This window comes from Ambystoma mexicanum, chromosome 5p (assembly GCF_040938575.1).
Source record: "Ambystoma mexicanum isolate Mex_15411 chromosome 5p, UKY_AmexF1_1, whole genome shotgun sequence".
Classification (NCBI taxonomy): domain Eukaryota; kingdom Metazoa; phylum Chordata; class Amphibia; order Caudata; family Ambystomatidae; genus Ambystoma; species Ambystoma mexicanum.
In genome coordinates, this window is record NC_090930.1 from 798823222 (window position 1) to 798842954 (window position 19733).

Sequence of the window (19733 nt, forward strand, 5' to 3'; positions counted from 1 at the left end):
TAGGGCTTTTTGGCTGTGGAGGCTGACCATTACGCACATGATTGGGCATTGTGAGGACCTGGTGGGGGCTGCACATGGTGGCAGGGGGGTGGGGGTGGTGGGAGACATGAGTGGGGGCCTGGTGGGGGCTGCCCATGGTGGCAGGGGGGTGGGGGTGGTGGGACATGAGTGGGTGGCCTGGTGGAGGGTGACCCTGCACTGCTGGGGGGTGGGGGTGCAGGGGGACATGAGTGGGGGCCTGGTGGAGGGTGACCCTGCACTGCTGGGGGGTGGGGGTGCAGGGGGACATGAGTGGGGGCCTGGTGGAGGTTGACCCTGCACTGCTGGGGGGTGGGGGTGGTGGGAGACATGAGTGGGGGCCAGGTGGAGGGTGACCCTGCACTGCTGGGAGGTGGGGGTGCAGGGGGACATGAGTGGGGGCCTGGTGGTGGTTGACCCTGCACTGCTGGGGGTGGGGGTGGTGGGAGACATGAGTGGGGGCCTGGTGGGGGCTGCCCATGGTGGCAGGGGGGTGGGGGTGGTGGGAGACATGAGTGGGGGCTTGGTGGAGGGTGACCCTGCACTGCTGGGGGGTGGGGGTGGTGGGAGACATGAGTGGGGGCCTGGTGGAGGGTGACCCTGCACTGCTGGGGGGTGGGGGTGGTGGGAGACATGAGTGGGGGCCTGGTGGGGGCTGCCCATGGTGGCAGGGGGGTGGGGGTGGTGGGAGACATGAGTGGGGGGCCTGGTGGAGGGTGACCCTGCACTGCTGGGGGGTGGGGGTGCAGGGGGACATGAGTGGGGGCCTGGTGGAGGGTGACCCTGCACTGCTGGGGGGTGGGGGTGCAGGGGGACATGAGTGGGGGCCTGGTGGAGGTTGACCCTGCACTGCTGGGGGGTGGGGGTGGTGGGAGACATGAGTGGGGGCCTGGTGGAGGGTGACCCTGCACTGCTGTGAGGGGCCTGGTGGGGGCTGCCCATGGTGGCAGGGGGGTGGGGGTGGTGGGAGACTTGAGTTGGGGCCTGGTGGAGGGTGCCCCTGCACTGCTGGGGGGTGGGGGTGGTGGGAGACATGAGTGGGGGCCTGGTGGAGGGTGACCCTGCACTGCTGGGGGGTGGGGGTGGTGGGAGACATGAGTGGGGGCCTGGTGGAGGGTGACACTGCACTGCTGGGGGGTGGGGGTGGTGGGAGACATGAGTGGGGGCCTGGTGGGGGCTGCCCATGGTGGCAGGGGGGTGGGGGTGGTGGGAGACATGAGTGGGGGGCCTGGTGGAGGGTGACCCTGCACTGCTGGGGGGTGGGGGTGCAGGGGGACATGAGTGGGGGCCTGGTGGAGGGTGACCCTGCACTGCTGGGGGGTGGGGGTGCAGGGGGACATGAGTGGGGGCCTGGTGGAGGTTGACCCTGCACTGCTGGGGGGTGGGGGTGGTGGGAGACATGAGTGGGGGCCTGGTGGAGGGTGACCCTGCACTGCTGGGGGGTGGGGGTGCAGGGGGACATGAGTGGGGGCCTGGTGGTGGTTGACCCTGCATTGCTGGGGGGTGGGGGTGGTGGGAGACATGAGTGGGGGCCTGGTGGGGGCTGCCCATGGTGGCAGGGGGGTGGGGGTGGTGGGAGACATGAGTTGGGGCCTGGTGGAGGGTGCCCCTGCACTGCTGGGGGGTGTGGGTGGTGGGAGACATGAGTGGGGGCCTGGTGGAGGGTGACCCTGCACTGCTGGGGGGTGGGGGTGCAGGGGGACATGAGTGGGGGCCTGGTGGAGGTTGACCCTGCACTGCTGGGGGGTGGGGGTGGTGGGAGACATGAGTGGGGGCCTGGTGGAGGGTGACCCTGCACTGCTGGGGGGTGGGGGTGGTGGGAGACATGAGTGGGGGCCTGGTGGGGGCTGCCCATGGTGGCAGGGGGGTGGGGGTGGTGGGAGACATGAGTGGGTGCCTGGTGGAGGGTGCCCCTGCACTGCTGGGGGGTGGGGGTGGTGGGAGACATGAGTGGGGGCCTGGTGGAGGGTGACCCTGCACTGCTGGGAGGTGGGGGTGGTGGGAGACATGAGTGGGGGCCTGGTGGAGGGTGACCCTGCACTGCTGGGGGGTGGGGGTGGTGGGAGACATGAGTGGGGGCCTGGTGGGGGCTGCCCATGGTGGCAGGGGGGTGGGGGTGGTGGGAGACATGAGTGGGTGCCTGGTGGAGGGTGCCCCTGCACTGCTGGGGGGTGGGGGTGGTGGGAGACATGAGTGGGGGCCTGGTGGAGGGTGACCCTGCACTGCTGGGGGGTGGGGGTGGTGGGAGACATGAGTGGGGGCCTGGTGGAGGGTGACCCTGCACTGCTGGGGGGTGGGGGTGGTGGGAGACATGAGTGGGGGCCTGGTGGAGGGTGCCCCTGCACTGCTGGGGAGTGTGGGTGGTGGGAGACATGAGTGGGGGCCTGGTGGAGGGTGACCCTGCACTGCTGGGGGGTGGGGGTGGTGGGAGACATGAGTGGGGGCCTGGTGGAGGGTGACCCTGCACTGCTGGGGGGTGGGGGGGTGGGAGACATGAGTGGGGGCCTGGTGGGGGCTGCCCATGGTGGCAGGGGGGTGGGGGTGGTGGGAGACATGAGTGGGGGCCTGGTGGAGGGTGACCCTGCACTGCTGGGGGGTGGGGGTGGTGGGAGACATGAGTGGGGGCCTGGTGGAGGGTGACCCTGCACTGCTGGGGGGTGGGGGTGGTGGGGGACATGAGTGGGGGCCTGGTGGAGGGTGACCCTGCACTGCTGGGGGGTGGGGGTGGTGGGAGACATGAGTGGGGGCCTGGTGGGGGCTGCCCATGGTGGCAGGGGGGTGGGGGTGGTGGGAGACATGAGTGGGGGCCTGGTGGAGGGTGACCCTGCACTGCTGGGGGGTGGGGGTGGTGGGAGACATGAGTGGGGGCCTGGTGGGGGCTGCCCATGGTGGCAGGGGGGTGGGGGTGGTGGGAGACATGAGTGGGTGCCTGGTGGAGGGTGCCCCTGCACTGCTGGGGGGTGGGGGTGGTGGGAGACATGAGTGGGGGCCTGGTGGAGGGTGACCCTGCACTGCTGGGGGGTGGGGGTGGTGGGAGACATGAGTGGGGGCCTGGTGGAGGGTGACCCTGCACTGCTGGGGGGTGGGGGTGGTGGGAGACATGAGTGGGGGCCTGGTGGAGGGTGCCCCTGCACTGCTGGGGGGTGTGGGTGGTGGGAGACATGAGTGGGGGCCTGGTGGAGGGTGACCCTGCACTGCTGGGGGGTGGGGGTGCAGGGGGACATGAGTGGGGGCCTGGTGGAGGTTGACCCTGCACTGCTGGGGGGTGGGGGTGGTGGGAGACATGAGTGGGGGCCTGGTGGAGGGTGACCCTGCACTGCTGGGGGGTGGGGGTGGTGGGAGACATGAGTGGGGGCCTGGTGGAGGTTGACCCTGCACTGCTGGGGGTGGGGGTGGTGGGAGACATGAGTGGGGGCCTGGTGGAGGGTGACCCTGCACTGCTGGGGGGTGGGGGTGGTGGGAGACATGAGTGGGGGCCTGGTGGGGGCTGCCCATGGTGGCAGGGGGGTGGGGGTGGTGGGAGACATGAGTGGGTGCCTGGTGGAGGGTGCCCCTGCACTGCTGGGGGGTGGGGGTGGTGGGAGACATGAGTGGGGGCCTGGTGGAGGGTGACCCTGCACTGCTGGGGGGTGGGGGTGGTGGGAGACATGAGTGGGGGCCTGGTGGAGGGTGACCCTGCACTGCTGGGGGGTGGGGGTGGTGGGAGACATGAGTGGGGGCCTGGTGGAGGGTGCCCCTGCACTGCTGGGGGGTGTGGGTGGTGGGAGACATGAGTGGGGGCCTGGTGGAGGGTGACCCTGCACTGCTGGGGGGTGGGGGTGCAGGGGGACATGAGTGGGGGCCTGGTTGAGGTTGACCCTGCACTGCTGGGGGGTGGGGGTGGTGGGAGACATGAGTGGGGGCCTGGTGGAGGGTGACCCTGCACTGCTGGGGGGTGGGGGGGTGGGAGACATGAGTGGGGGCCTGGTGGGGGCTGCCCATGGTGGCAGGGGGGTGGGGGTGGTGGGAGACATGAGTGGGGGCCTGGTGGAGGGTGACCCTGCACTGCTGGGGGGTGGGGGTGGTGGGAGACATGAGTGGGGGCCTGGTGGAGGGTGACCCTGCACTGCTGGGGGGTGGGGGTGGTGGGAGACATGAGTGGGGGCCTGGTGGAGGGTGACCCTGCACTGCTGGGGGGTGGGGGTGGTGGGAGACATGAGTGGGGGCCTGGTGGGGGCTGCCCATGGTGGCAGGGGGGTGGGGGTGGTGGGAGACATGAGTGGGGGCCTGGTGGAGGGTGACCCTGCACTGCTGGGGGGTGGGGGTGGTGGGAGACATGAGTGGTGGCCTGGTGGGGGCTGCCCATGGTGGCAGGGGGGTGGGGGTGGTGGGAGACATGAGTGGGTGCCTGGTGGAGGGTGCCCCTGCACTGCTGGGGGGTGGGGGTGGTGGGAGACATGAGTGGGGGCCTGGTGGAGGGTGACCCTGCACTGCTGGGGGGTGGGGGTGGTGGGAGACATGAGTGGGGGCCTGGTGGAGGGTGACCCTGCACTGCTGGGGGGTGGGGGTGGTGGGAGACATGAGTGGGGGCCTGGTGGAGGGTGCCCCTGCACTGCTGGGGGGTGTGGGTGGTGGGAGACATGAGTGGGGGCCTGGTGGAGGGTGACCCTGCACTGCTGGGGGGTGGGGGTGCAGGGGGACATGAGTGGGGGCCTGGTGGAGGTTGACCCTGCACTGCTGGGGGGTGGGGGTGGTGGGAGACATGAGTGGGGGCCTGGTGGAGGGTGACCCTGCACTGCTGGGGGGTGGGGGTGGTGGGAGACATGAGTGGGGGCCTGGTGGGGGCTGCCCATGGTGGCAGGGGGGTGGGGGTGGTGGGAGACATGAGTGGGGGCCTGGTGGAGGGTGCCCCTGCACTGCTGGGGGGTGGGGGTGGTGGGAGACATGAGTGGGGGCCTGGTGGAGGGTGACCCTGCACTGCTGGGGGCTGGGGGTGCAGGGGGACATGAGCAGGTGTGCAGGGTAGTCCCCTGTTTTGTGGGCTGCCTGCTGGGGCCGTGGAGGGTGTACAGGGAACACCTGTGAGGACCCACCCAGCCTAATTGCGTGTGATAATTCACGCACAACCCTGTAATACGCGTACCTGGCCAAATCGCATGTGAGAATTCCCGCGCACCCCTGTAATACACGTACCCAGCCAAATCGCGTGTAGAACTTCCCGTGTACCCCTGTAATACACGTACCCAGCCAAATCGCGTGTGATAATTCCCACGTACCCCTGTAATACACGTACCCTGGCCAATCGCGTGTAGAACTTCCCACGCACCCCTGTAATACACGTACCAAGCCAAATCGCGTCTGATCATTACCACGCACCCCTGTAATACACGTACCAGGCCAAATCGCGTGTGATCATTCCCGCGCACCCCTGTAATACACGTACCCAGCTGATTCGCGTGTAGAACTTCCCGTGTACCCCTGTAATACACGTACCCAGCCAAATCGCGTGTGATAATTCCCATGTACCCCTGTAATACACGTACCCTGGCTAATCGCGTGTATAACTTCACGCGTACCCCTGTATTACACTGCCCTGGCTAATCGCATGTAAGACTTCCCGCGTACCCCTGTAATACACGTTCCCTGGACAATCGCGTGTTGAACTTACCGCGTACCCCTGTAATACACGTTCCCTGGACAATCGCGTGTTGAACTTCCCGCGTACCCCTGTAATACACGTTCCCTGGACTATCGCGTGTTGAACTTCCCGCGCACCCCTGAAATACACGTACCCTGGCAGCCTGGCTAATTGCGTGTATAACTTCACGCGTACCCCTGATATGCACGTTACCCGCTTTGCGTTCCTTGTTTGGCAGCCCTGTAAACTGGTCCAGGGTTAGCGCAGCCCTTTGCGATGATTTAGCGATTTTGATGGCTTTTCCTTGCGCGAGGGCGTTCTTGGGGGCGTTACTGGCGCTGCTGCAGGGTCGCTGCGATACTCTGCGCCACGGCTGGTTTGGGAGCCTAAAATCCATGAATACGCTGTGCGCGGAAATCGGTTTTAGCGCACGTGCCTGGCGCAGACAATCGCACGCGGACACTCTGCGCCAGCCGCTTGCGACACTTTTCTGTGAAATTCTATGAATTACCCTGATAGTAACAGCATGTAAAAATGTAAGTAACCAACGTAAACAGTTTCTTAAAAAACCTCTAATGATGTATAGAGAGTTGTCACCTGAACATATGTGGGAATTAATATTCTCAGGTAATTTGGTGTCTTTGAGAATTGCTGTCATTAATTTTCTGCGAGCTTTAAAACTTGATCAAGCAAATATGAAAGAATCAAGTAACAATCTCTACTGTGATGAACCAAGTAATGTTGCTAACTAATGGACATGGCCGTTGACAAAGGATATTATGAACAAGACTATTTTTATTGTTTGCTCAACCTTTTCTGTGGATCAATTTTAGCTAAAATGTACTATGTTGAAAATGGTCTGAATGAAATGTGTTTTTAGTATTTGTCTTTCTCTATTATACATTTTCTTTGTACTGGATTTGTTCTTCACTTAATTTTATCTAATTTTTAATTTTTGATTCATCTATAAGTGTGTAATATTGTAATTTTTTATTTTAGCTTCTGTCTTTATATAATGTGATCAGAAATTGTAAAAGTTGATTAATTCAGCTATATACAATTAAAAAAAAGTTAATGTTGTAAATGTATGTGTTGTCTTCATTTGTTGTTTGTTGTTTTGTGAAACCTATTATTTAATTTCATGAAAAATATGTTTGATTGGTATTCATGAAGAATATAGAAATAGTATTAGTTGTTCCAACTCCTATTATGTAAAAAATAGAATGATTTCTCCAGTGAAAATTGCCCCAATAAATACAGGTGCACTGTGGGCTTCAGCAATGCAATTTCAGTCCAAAATTAATATTTGAAGTATGGTTTGTTGTGCCTACACTTTTCATGAGGTTGTTCTGTTTTTATTTTTGTAAATTAAGGGGATAAAAACAATTGCCACTGAAAAATATTTAAATATATTTGTAGTGGCAGCAATTTCTTTGGTTTTCTGAAATAGCTCTTCTGTAACCATGCAGGGTGTGCCATCACACTATGATGCAGTTATCATATTTCAAACACATTACATTGCAGTCATGCAGATTGGGTATAGGTAGGATGGGATAAGGTTGGGTGGAGGTTACTGGAACAGAGGAAGTAATAGAAGTAGAAGAGAGTGAAGTAGACATGCTTTTCTACAGCAGGTACCTGTGCACAGATCATATGCTGTGGGTTTGTAAATTCTGATGGAAATTAGCCTTCCTATAGGGTTCCTCCACATTGTTGTAATGGAACCTGATGAGGTGCTGAATCAAAGTAGAGGTTGCAAAAGTTTGGGATGGTTTATAGGAAGCTTCCATCTGACACAGCTTACAATAGGAAACACACTGAACTTATTTTATGTCCTTCTTACTCCATTGCTACTTGACGTAGAAATACTGCCAGCTGTCAATGATGGTTTTGTGGGGACACAGCTTCTTCCACTTAGTTAAGGCGAATATTTAACATTTCCATGCTCATCTTCATAACTTTCTTTCATTGGTTTTTCTTTTCTGTGCTGAGCAGGTTTCCTGTAAGTTCTGAGCAAGTGATTTGCAAATTTCCCAAAAAAGTGACAAGAAAGTGACAATGTCCAATGCAAGATGTTTTTGGAAAGAATGGTATCAGTTGTGCAAACGCCTATTATGTGAAAAGTCTGTTGTGCCTACTCTTTTGATGGGTATTTTTCTTTTTTTCTTTTTGTAAAATAAGGTGATAAAATAAATTGCCACTTACACTTGTGCTGGACTAATAATACCATTCCGCCTCCGTGATTGCCGGAATCACCGGGGCATTACAACCCCGGTGACCCAGTATTTCCGGAGACGGAATTCTGTAAATCCCCATTCCCATGGAGTCCCATTGGACTCCATGGGGATGGGGACCAATGAAACACCGGTTCTGTCTATAACAGAGCCGGTGTTTCCATGTCCTTTTGCAGGCGGGTGGTGTTACTTCCGCCAGCTCAGACCTGGCGGGAGTGACACCTCCCACCAGCAGGACTCGAAATCAGTCGGTCTGGGATCAACGGATTTACCGCCACTGTTGTTTCCGGACCGGCTGACTCATAATGAGGCCCAATGTATCTAAAGTGGTGCAAATAAAAGAATTAAACTGAGTTGCAATGTAGTATTATTATAAACTAGTGAAATCAATCAATGAGGCTAAAAATCACATACAATTCATCATTAGCAAAACGAGCAGCAGAATTTCACAATAGTCAGCTACAGTAAATGTATATACGCTGAAACACAAGGTAGATGAGTCAGATAGAAGCTTGCTGCAGTAGAAAATATAACATTGGTAAAGAGGCCATGTTGAAAAGACGGATGTCGGGTCTGAATAAAAGTAAGCAAAAAGCTTGAAGGAGAGAGACCAGGGCTGCAGAACTGACAAACGCTGGAAATAAAAGTTTGTGCATGAACAAAGAATAGCTGTTGGCCAAGGATCAAAGATGCCACGGTAAGAAGCAGTTGCAGGGTACAAAGCGAGTCAATGAGGGAAAGCAGTGTGTTCAGAAAATATTCTTTTTAGATTAAGTAAATGAGTGAACATGTGCGAATGTGAAGTATTGAACAATTAAAGATGAAGAAAGCATATGTAAGATGGAGCAACCAAGTCTCCGGAGGTTGAAGAGAGTAATAACAACCAGTCTAATTGAATTAAATAGCATTAAATAGAAAGGCAAGATGGACAAAATCATGGTCTCTTCACTCGTGGTGCAAGACCAGAAAACACGGCCTATTCAGAAGCTGCAGACGCAGATAACGATGTACCTTAACTCCTTTTAAATTTCCAAAGAAGAGAACATCCAGCAAGGTCAAGTACAAAGAGGAAGCCTTGGCTGAAGGCTTAACTGATGAGAGCCGTTACACAAATTGGGCAAGTGGGTAGTTGTCTGACGTTGTTCTATGCACCTGGGTTTCATTTTGCATATGTGCTACTAACGAGCCAAATGACCAAGGTTGGGAGAGAATGCCAACCAATCATGAACACCTATGCAATGGTGAACATACACTGTTGCAGGGGCCAATCCACTGCTGTTATTCTGCCAAAATATGTATTATACATAGTTACAGGGAAGTTTAAATCATGCCTGCCAGAAGAGGGGAAGCCAATAATTGTATTAACACCAACATAAACTACAAGTAGATATGTTCTCCTAACCAATCCCTTCGTCTCATAGGTTTTATTATTTGCTATTTGAGGTATAAAGCCTTTATGTAACCAAAATGTTATCGAGAGTGTGTGAGATACGATTTGTTGATCACCAGATTTCCCTACTTATTTTAATCGATAGTAAAGTAGCATTTTGCCATATTCTGTCCAGTTCTTTGTGTCTGAGATCATTTATTATGGTAATCCCATTCTGCGCATAAGAATGGCCAAAGGTGCTACTGCACATTTTGGTAGAGGTGCAGTTGGTCAGATCCACACTCTCAGATGCTTGAAGTTTCCCAACATCAGCCGGAAGACCGCAGAGTTTCCTGTGTAGAGTGGTAGTACGACTCATGGGACCTGAGATGGTTGGCAGGTGCCTCTTTAAAGAAATTCCTGTCCAGTTCCCACCAGCTCCCCATGGACTGAGCACAAATTGGTCGATTGGGGAAGAGTCAATACAAAGGGCTCAAACTGAATAACAGAATAACAGATGTACTTAGGAGCATTGAAAAATGGCAAATAAAAGGGGAGGCACAGTATTGTATGTGGGTATATATTAAGTAAAAAAAGTTGTAAAAAAAGAATGTTATGGTTAAGTTGCGCTACTAAAAACCTATGAAATTCAGTAAAAAAACTTTGCTAAAGGGACGTTACGGTTCCAAGTAAAACCGAAAAACCCCTGAAATTCGCCAGTTATGGTAAGTTAAACAATCATAACTCGCGTCACCAGTGTGCACTGCTAGGGCTAACACCCAGGACATCAAAGATGACAGCACAAATGTCATTGATGACATCACTGATGTCATCACATGTTCATTTACCTTTCATAAAAAGCCTGTCCAATGGATTCTTATTATAATGTTCACAAAAACGTGTCAAGGATCTTTGGAATAAATATCATGAGCTACTTAGTGCATTAATCAATACATTGATATAAATAGCATTCTATTATGAAATTCTATCAAGTATACTAAGCTACTCATGTAGAAACATAGGCATTCTGTGCAGTATACATGATGGAGGTGCAATAATCATAATTTTGCCATATTGAATACTGAAATGATAACTACTTTCTTATTACAGTTTTGCATACTGTCAAACATGTAATAAGTAGCTAATAAATCCTACTAACTACATAATTGCATTATTACAGACAAAACACAAAGAGATAACAACACATACAAATATTAGAACATACAGGGAAAGTGAAGTAAGCAAAAAAGCAGCAGTAGTAGCAGAAAGTGTTCATAAACTAACTGATTATCTTTAGGCAGAGAAATGATTGCTCTGTTTCAAAGGTGCAACTTACCCTATGTATATGTATCACACAATGTGACTGCACCCTAAGGAAAGTAGTGTGAGTACAATGTATACAAATATGAATATATACAGGGAAAGTACAGTAATAAAAAAAAAACTATCAGAAAGTGCTGATAACCCTACTGATTATCTTCATGCACAGAAACCATTGCTGTCTTTCAAGCCTGTGTCTTCCCTTATGTATATGTTTCATATGATATGACTGGACCCTAACAGAATTACTGTAAGAACAAACTTGAGGGATAACTCTACAAATATAGTACCTTTTCAATTTTCATTTCCTGACTGTTACTGAAGAAAACCATGTGCCCTAGATATGTCAGTAAAGGAAAAAAGGGAGAGCCAGACATGTGATGTCATCAGTGATGTCATCAATGACATTTGTGACGTCATCTTTGATGTCCTGGGTGTTAGTTTTAGCAGTGCACATTGGTGGCGCGAGTTATGGTTGTTTAACTTACTATAACTGGCGAATTTCAGCGGTTTTTCAGTTTTACTTGGAACCGTAACGTCCCTTTAGCAAAGTTTTTTTACTGAATTTCATAGGTTTTTAGTAGCGCAACTTAACCATAACATCCCTTTAACAAAGTTTTTTTACTGAATTTCATAGGTTTTTAGTAGCACAACTTAACCATAATATCCCTGACTTTATATACATGTAGCATACAACATACTGAACCCCTGCTACTGAATTTGATGTCCGCGGACTCTTCGTATGTCCACCGACAGACGCGGACAACAGCAACAGTACCCAAAAAGTCAGGAGGTATCTTAAATTGTTATATCATGACATATGAACACTGCACAAGTTCACAAACCAACACACATACACATTACATGTAGTAATAAATAAGAAGTGTAACCTATATATGTAACACATGAACCATTCATTTAAATACAATATGTACTCAAATGGAATATACCAAAAGAAGAAAGATAGGCTTCCAACATAATTACCTCACAGAAACAGCACAACTACGAGCAACAGCAGAGCTACAAACCAGTAAGAACACAATTGACCAGAAGCTAGTAAGTGTACTTCATTTTTATTACATATTTGTAAAATGTCTGTATTAGATACAAAAAAAGTGATATCATTTTCTTTTCTCACAGAAATGTCCAGTACTTTGGAGAGGCTTGAGGAGAATTTCCCACGTGAGGAAATGTCTGAAGATAGTGAACCTAATGGTAGACACTACTCGATATAAACCAATTAATAAGTATTACTATATATACACTTAACATATGAATCTTGTTTTTTGTACAGACCATACAAACATTGAGAATAGTACACCAAAAGATATATTGGCTAAGACTCTCCAGCGCATGGAAGAAAAAATGGACATGCTCATGGCAAATCTCAACAATTTGAAAAACTTTGAGGAGGATCACTTGAAAGAAACAATTAGATGCCATTGTCCCACATGTACCTGTCCCCCCTCGCCATATCCCAGTCAATTATCCCAAAACCCTCTCCATGAATAAAAACGTTTTGATGAGGCTTCCATCCCTTCTTCACCTGCTATCAATCCTCTTGAACCCCCCAATTCTCCTGTGTTAGTCTCAGTTTCTGCTTCCCCTTCTCTTTCATAAATTGTACATCTATATATAATAAAGCAAAATTTTTATATGTGTCCTAATTCATTTCTTCTTTTTGATGTTTTTTTTTAAAAGCAGTTGAGTTGTCTGCGGACAGTGCTGGTGTTCTGAATGTCCGTAATCAAATGAAAATGGGGGCGTCCTAAGGACACTATACCTGTCCATACTGTTCGCAGACAAGTTGATACTGTTCTAAGAACACACGAGGTGTCCGGGATGTCCGCAATTAACCAAAATGGAGGTTTTCTAAGAACATTATGCCTGTCCGTAATGTTCGCAAGCAAGTCAAAACTATTCTAAGAACACTCTCGGTGTCCGGGATATCTGCAATTAACCAAAATGGAGGTGTCGTAAGAACACTGTACCTGTCCGTACTGTTCGCTGGCAAGTTGAAACTGTTCTAAGAACACACTCACAGGGAAATTCGCACAAAAGTGTCGCACGCGGCTGGCGCACAGCGTGCCCGTGCGAATGTCTGTGCCAGCTGCGTGCGATAAAATCAATTTCCGTGCACAGCGTATTCATGAATTCTCGCCTCCAAAAGCAGACGTGGCGCAGAGTGGCGCAGCGACCCTGCAGCAGCGCCAGTTATGCCCCCAAGAACGCCCTCGCGCAAGGACAAGCCATCAAGATCGCAAAACCATTGCAAAGAGCTGCGCCAACCCTGTACCAGTTTACTGGACTGGCAAACAGCAAACGCAAAGCGGGGAACATGTATTACGGGTTTCGGGAACACGCGTGCGCGAGAAGTTTCACACGTGATCTCGCCTGGGGGAGCGTGTGCGTATATTTCAGGGGTGCGCGAGAAGTCTCACACGCGATCGTGCCTGGGGGAGCGTGTGCGTGTATTTCCGGGGTGCGCGAGAAGTTTTACACGGGTATGGCCTGGGTGCGTGTATTTCAGGGGTGCGCGAGAAGTTCCACACGTGATTGGCCTGGGCGCGTGTATTTCGGCGGTGCGCGTGAAGTTCCACATGCGATCTGGCCTGGGGGAGCGTGTGCGTGTATTTCAGAGGTGCGCGAGAAGTTTCACACGCGAACGGGCTGGGTGCATGTATTTCAGGGGTGCGCGAGAAGTTTCATGCGCGATTGGGCTGGGTACATGTATTTCAGGGGTGCGCGGGAAGTTTTACACACGAATGGCCTGCGCGCGTGTATTTCAGGGGTGCACGAGAAGTTCCACATGCGATTGGCCTGGGTGCGTGTATTTCAGGGGTGCGCGAGAAATTCTACACGCGATCGTGCTGGGCGCGTGTATTTCAGGGGTGCGTGTGAAGTTCTACACGCGATCGTGCTGGGCGCGTGTATTTCGGGGGTGCACGTGAAGTTCCACACGCGATTGGGCTGGGTGCGCGTATTTCAGGGGTGCGCGGGAAGTTTCACACACGATTGGGCTGCGTGCGGGTATTTCAGGGGTGCGCAGGAAGTTTCACATGCGATTGGGCTGGGTACGTGTATTTCAGGGGTGCACGGGAAGTTTTACATGCGATTGGCCTGAGCGCATGTATTTCGGGGGTGCGCGTGAAGTTCCACACGCCATCTGGCCTGGGGGAGTGTGTGCGTGTTTTTCAGAGGTGCGCGAGTAGTTTCACACGCGAACGGGCTGTGTGCGTGTATTTCAGGGGTGCGCGAGAAGTTCTACACGCGATCGTGCTGGGCGCGTGTATTTCGGGGGTGCGCGTGAAGTTCTACATGCGATCTTGCTTGGCGCGTGTATTTCGGGGTTGCGCGTGAAGTTCCACACGCGATTGGGCTGGGTGCGGGTATTTCAGGGGTGCGCGGGAAGTTTCACATGCGAATGGACTGCATGCGGTTATTTCAGGGGTGCGCGAGAAGTTTCACACGCGATTGGGCTGGGTACGTGTATTTCGGGGTGCGCGGGAAGTTTCACACGCGATATCAGCAGGGTACGTGTATTTCAGGGGTTCCGTGGAGTACTACACGTGAATTGGCCGTGTGGGTCCTCCCAGGTGTTCGCTCCACAACCTCCACGGCCCCTGCAGGCAGCCCACACCACGGGGGACTAGCCTGCACCCCCACTTGTCCCCCTGCACCCCCACCCCCCAGCACTGTGGGGCACCCTCCACCAGGCCCCAACTCATGTTCCCCTGCACCCCCACCCCCCAGCACTGTGGGTCACCCTCCACCAGGCCCCAACTCATGTTCCCCTGCACCCCACCCCCCAGCCCTGTGGGGCACCCTCCACCAGGCACCCAACTCATGTTCCCCTGCACCCCCACCCCCCAGCACTGTGGTGCACCCTCCATCAGGCCCCAACTCATATTCCCCTGCACCCCCACCCCCCAGCACTGTGGGGCACCTGCCAGCAGGCCCCCACTCATGTCCAACTCATGTCTCCCATCACCCCCACCCCCCAGCACTGTGGTGCACCCTCCACCAGGCCCCAACTCATGTTCCCCTGCACCTCCACCCCCAGCACTGTGGGGCACCTGCCAGCAGGCCCCCACTCATGTCCAACTCATGTCTCCCATCACCCCCACCCCCCAGCACTGTGGTGCACCCTCCACCAGGCCCCAACTCATGTTCCCCTGCACCCCCATCCCCCAGCACTGTGGGGCACCTGCCAGCAGGCCCCAACTCATGTTCCCCAGCCAACATGTCATCACAATCTAGATCCCTGGTCCCTATGGTCAGCCTCCAAATGCAAAACACCCACCTGAGTATTGCATCCACCCACTTAGAAATGGCAATAACATGATAGAACACCAATAGCAAGTTTGGAAACGAACACATGTCCCTCACATACACCCAATGGGTGTCAGTGAATCTCAAAACCCATATCATGATATGCATGAAACCAATGAGATGATACTACACATTGAAGTTTGATCAAGAAATATGTATTAAAGGAAACATACATTGAATCAAAAATAAAAAAAACAGAAATGGGAATGTAAAAAAATAAAATGAAGCAAGTCCGTGAAAAAATGCAAAACCAAAAATCATAATCCAAAGGAATGGTGTCCAAAGTCACAGTCCACAAAAGAAAATCCTATGGAAAATAATAATCGAAAGCCATTGCTCCATGGGTAAATTGTCAAATAAAAAGAAAATCCAACAGTGAACTATGTACAGATGAACAAGCCAGGGTCCATGATCCCAACAAAAGAAATTAAACCTATCTAACAACACTACCTAAAAAAAAAAAAACTATATACAAAAATGTGGCCCATTGTCCAAAAGTTCCAAAATAAATAAAAAAGCAAAGGAAACCTAACACTAACTACATAACTATTTACAAGGGCAGCGGCCTAGTCCGACGGCTCACTGGTTGTTGTCATGGGCCAGGGCATCATCAAACTCCTGTTCAATGGCTTGGAGGCGGGCATGTTCCATGGCCCCGAGGTCCCGCAGGGATAATGCAGTGTCCAGCTCCAACTCCCTGCGAAGACCCTCGAGGCACTCAGCCCTCCTCAGCGGCCTCCGCATGGAGTTCTCCACCCTGACCATTGTGAGCCGTTCCTCCTCTGCCTGCTGCCGCTCCGCACCTATCTGCTGGCCCAACTGCTCCCACAAGGAAGCCACTCCCATTCGAGGGTTCTCCTGCCCTCCGGCCGATGCCTGCACCCTGATGTTGATGGCCCCGAGCCATGATGCCTCCCACGTCGAGCCTGCCGCTGCCTCCGACGCAACTGCCTGTGCCAGCACAACGGCATCCAGGCTGATGGAATCCACCGACGCCGTCGTGCCCGTGCCCTGCCCGATGATGCCGTCACATCCTCCATCTGCTGGGGTCCAGTTGCTGGTGTGTCCACCCCTGCTGGACCTCTGACTCCCGACTGTGGCAGGGATGGGATCCCCACCGATGTGGCTGCATTGGTTGGGGCAGGTCCACAGGGGGCCCTGGTGGCATCTGGGCCGGAAGACGGCATGGAGTACGACTGGCGCATAGCCTCCACAGAGGAGGAGAGGGTCGCCAGAGTGCCCGACACATGTACGAGACCCCCGACCATGACCGCTCCCAACTGCGCCACGTTGCCATGGTGCTCTTTGTGATGACGTGCATGCTCCCCCCGGGAAGCACGCACCTCATCACGAATGACAGCCGTGCGCAACGCGACACCAATCAGGACCTTCTCCATACGGCCAGGGGTCCCCTCGTTCGCAGGTGGAGGGGAGTCAGATGACATGGACATCCCCCTACCTGCGGACGGGCCTGGGATGGGGCATCCCTGCTGGTGCATGGTGGTGCATTCACAGTGTCAGGGGCAGTGACATGCACAGGTACCTCCACGGCGACCTGTGCTGCCTCCTGCCCCTGCCCCTGGACTGCACCACCTGCACCAGCAGGGATGCCCCCACCAGGCCCCATGTGCAGCTCAGTAGCTGCCTCCTCCTCCTCTGTGGAAACTACCAACCTGGATGGCTCCACACCGTCTTCCGCCGTTACAAGCCCCTGTGGGGGCTCACCCACCCCCTCCGCTGCAGCCGTGGGGGCATCCCCGCCACTTAGCTCCACAGCGCCATCTCCGCCCTCTTCTTCACTTTGCGCTGTGTAGAGGGAGACATAGAACACAAGCATCAGGGTACTGTACAATGGTCCCCTAGACAGGAAGCAATAGCAGATGAGTGGCACTGTCAAAGATCACTTCCATCATGTCCCTCCACAACACATTGGTCAGTGCAGGCAAAACACATGCAGTAACAGGCATGGCGCATGCTATGGACATAAGCAAACATGTCCAAGGGACTCTTGAAGCATACAATGTTGTTTTTGGACTCACATGCATCATGGGTCATGCCTATCACATGCACACACTTCAACGTACTTTCATCCATCTGGACTCGTACACCCCAGACACAGTGGATGCAAGGATAACTAGGCTGCATCAGTGATTCTGAACATTGTCACAGACATGTGTCATGCATCCATGGCATTCATAAGTCACAGACACGCAGGTCAGAAACACAGACATGGACACCATAAATGTACATGGCATTAGCACCCATCCCTCACCCCCACCCATGTCCAGGAACAGACACTGGCATGCTCTCATGTGTCCATTCCGCATAGGGCTCCCCATGTTGCATTTAAACACATACACCAACCGTGTGCTTCACACATTACTGGTCTCACATGCATGACCATGATGTCCCTGCACACACACACGTGTACATGGCCTATGTCACACATACATGCAAGTATCAGACAACCAGCACACTGCAACATGCCCTGTCTCACACAGCGATGCTTGGCCACTTACCGCTCGACTCCAGACGGGTCTGCCGCTCAAGGATCTGGGCATGGAGCGCTGGTCGTATGCGTTCCAGGACCCTCAGCTGGATGGTACTCATGGTGCCCCGGCCCCCCTCCACGAGGTGCCAGGCCTTTATGAGGGTCCTGGACCTGAAGTCCTCCCAGCGCTTCTTGACTTGCTTGATGTTGCGGGTTGCCACCCCCTCCACGTTGATGGCAACCATAAAGTCGTCCCAGATCCTGTCCAGTCCTTCCTAGTCGGCGCGTGGTGATCCGAAGAGGGCATCATAATGCCCCAGGACAAGCTCCACCAGGACACCAACTTCCTTCTGACTGAAGCTGGTGGCCCTCTGCCCCTCTGGCTGGGGGTCGCCAGTGGTCTCGGATGGTGTTTGCCCCGACAGGGCGACCCCTGAGGCAGGCGTGGGTGGGCAACTGGGTCCTGGGGCTGGGCTGTGGAGCGATGGTATCCCAGTCGGGAGTGTTCTGTTCCAGCAGGGGTGGACACAGCAACTGGACCCCTGCAGATGGCTGATGTGCAGGCACCAAATGGCAGGGCACGGTGGCAGCAGGCAGGCAGGCAGCAGCAGATGGCTCGTGGGAGGCTGCTCGGGGCTCTTGGTGGCAGTAATTCGGCCTTTTGGGCAGGAGCGTGGTCTTCCGTGTACTTACGCGTGGCCAGCTTGATACGGAGTGATTTGGCACGTGAAAATTCTGCACGTCAGCGTGTTAATCGAGGATAGGCCCTTAGCGCCTAAGCACGTCAGCACGCATACGCGATTCCATTGGACCAAAGGCCCTTAGCGCGCATGCGCATCTGTGATGTATCGCGCATGGGCGTTGCTTTTCGTGGGGTACGGTGCGTGTGTTTTGCAGGCGTTGGGGTTCACACACTGTTACTTCACAGCGGGTGGGTGTTGGCTACGCGTTCCTCTACACGCAAGGCAGACGGTGAGTGGTACCCTGCTCTCCCAGGCCCGATCGCGTGTTAAACCACCCGTGAGCCCCTGAAATACACGTACCCCGCTCCCCCAGGCCCGATCGCATGTAAAAACACCCGCGAGCCCCTGAAATACACGTACCCCGCTCCCCCAGGCCCGATCGCGTGTAAAAACACCCGCGAGCCACTGAAATACATGTACCCCGCTCTCCCATGCCCGATCGCGTGTAAAAACACCCGCGAGCCCCTGAAATACACGTACCCCGCTCCCCCAGGCCCGATCACGTGTGAAACTTATCGCGCCCCCCTGAAATACACGCACACAGGCCAATCACGTGTGAAACTTCTCGCGCACCTCTGAAATACACGCACCCAGGCCAATCGTGTGTGAAACTTCTCGCGCACCCCTGAAATACACGCACACGCTCCCCCAGGCCCGATCGTGTGTGGAACTTCTCGCGCACCCCTGAAATACACGCACACGCTCCCCCAGGCCCGATCGCGTGTGGAACTTCTCGTGCACCCCTGAAATACACGCACATGCTCCCCCAGGCCCGATCGCGTGTGGAACTTCTCGCGCACCCCTGAAATACACGCACACGCTCCGCCAGGCCCGATCGCATGTGAAACTTCTCGCGCACCTCTGAAATACACGCGCCCAGGCCAATCGCGTGTGAAACATCTCGCGCACCTCTGAAATACACACACACACTCCCCCAGGGCCGATCGCATGTGGAACTTCTCGGGCACCCCTGAAATACACGCACACGCTCCCCCAGGCCCGATCGCGTGTGAAACTTCTCGCGGACCTCTGAAATACACGCACATGCTTCCCCAGGCCCGATCGCGTGTGGAACTTCTCGCGCACCCCTGAAATACACGCACACGCTCCCCCAGGGCGGATTGCGTGTGGAACTTCTCGCGCACCCCTGAAATACACGCACACGCCCCCCCAGGCCCGATCGCGTGTGAAACTTCTTGCGCACCTCTGAAATACACGCGCCCAGGCCAATCGCGTGTGAAACTTCTTGCGCACCTCTGAAATACACGCACACGCTCCCCCAGGCCCGGTCGTGTGTGGAACTTCTCGCGCACCCCTGAAATACACGCACACGCTCCCCCAGGCCTGATCGCATGTGGAACTTCTCGCGCACCTCTGAAATACACGCACACGCTCCCCCAGGCCCGATCGTGTGTGGAACTTCTTGCGCACCTCTGAAATACACGCACATGCTCCCCCAGGACCGATCGCGTGTGGAACTCTCGCCCACCCCTGAAATACACGCGCCCAGGCAAATCGCGTGTGGAACTTCGCGCACCCCTGAAATACACGCGCACAGGCCAATCGCCTGTGAAACTTCTCGCGCACCTCTGAAATACACACGCCCAAG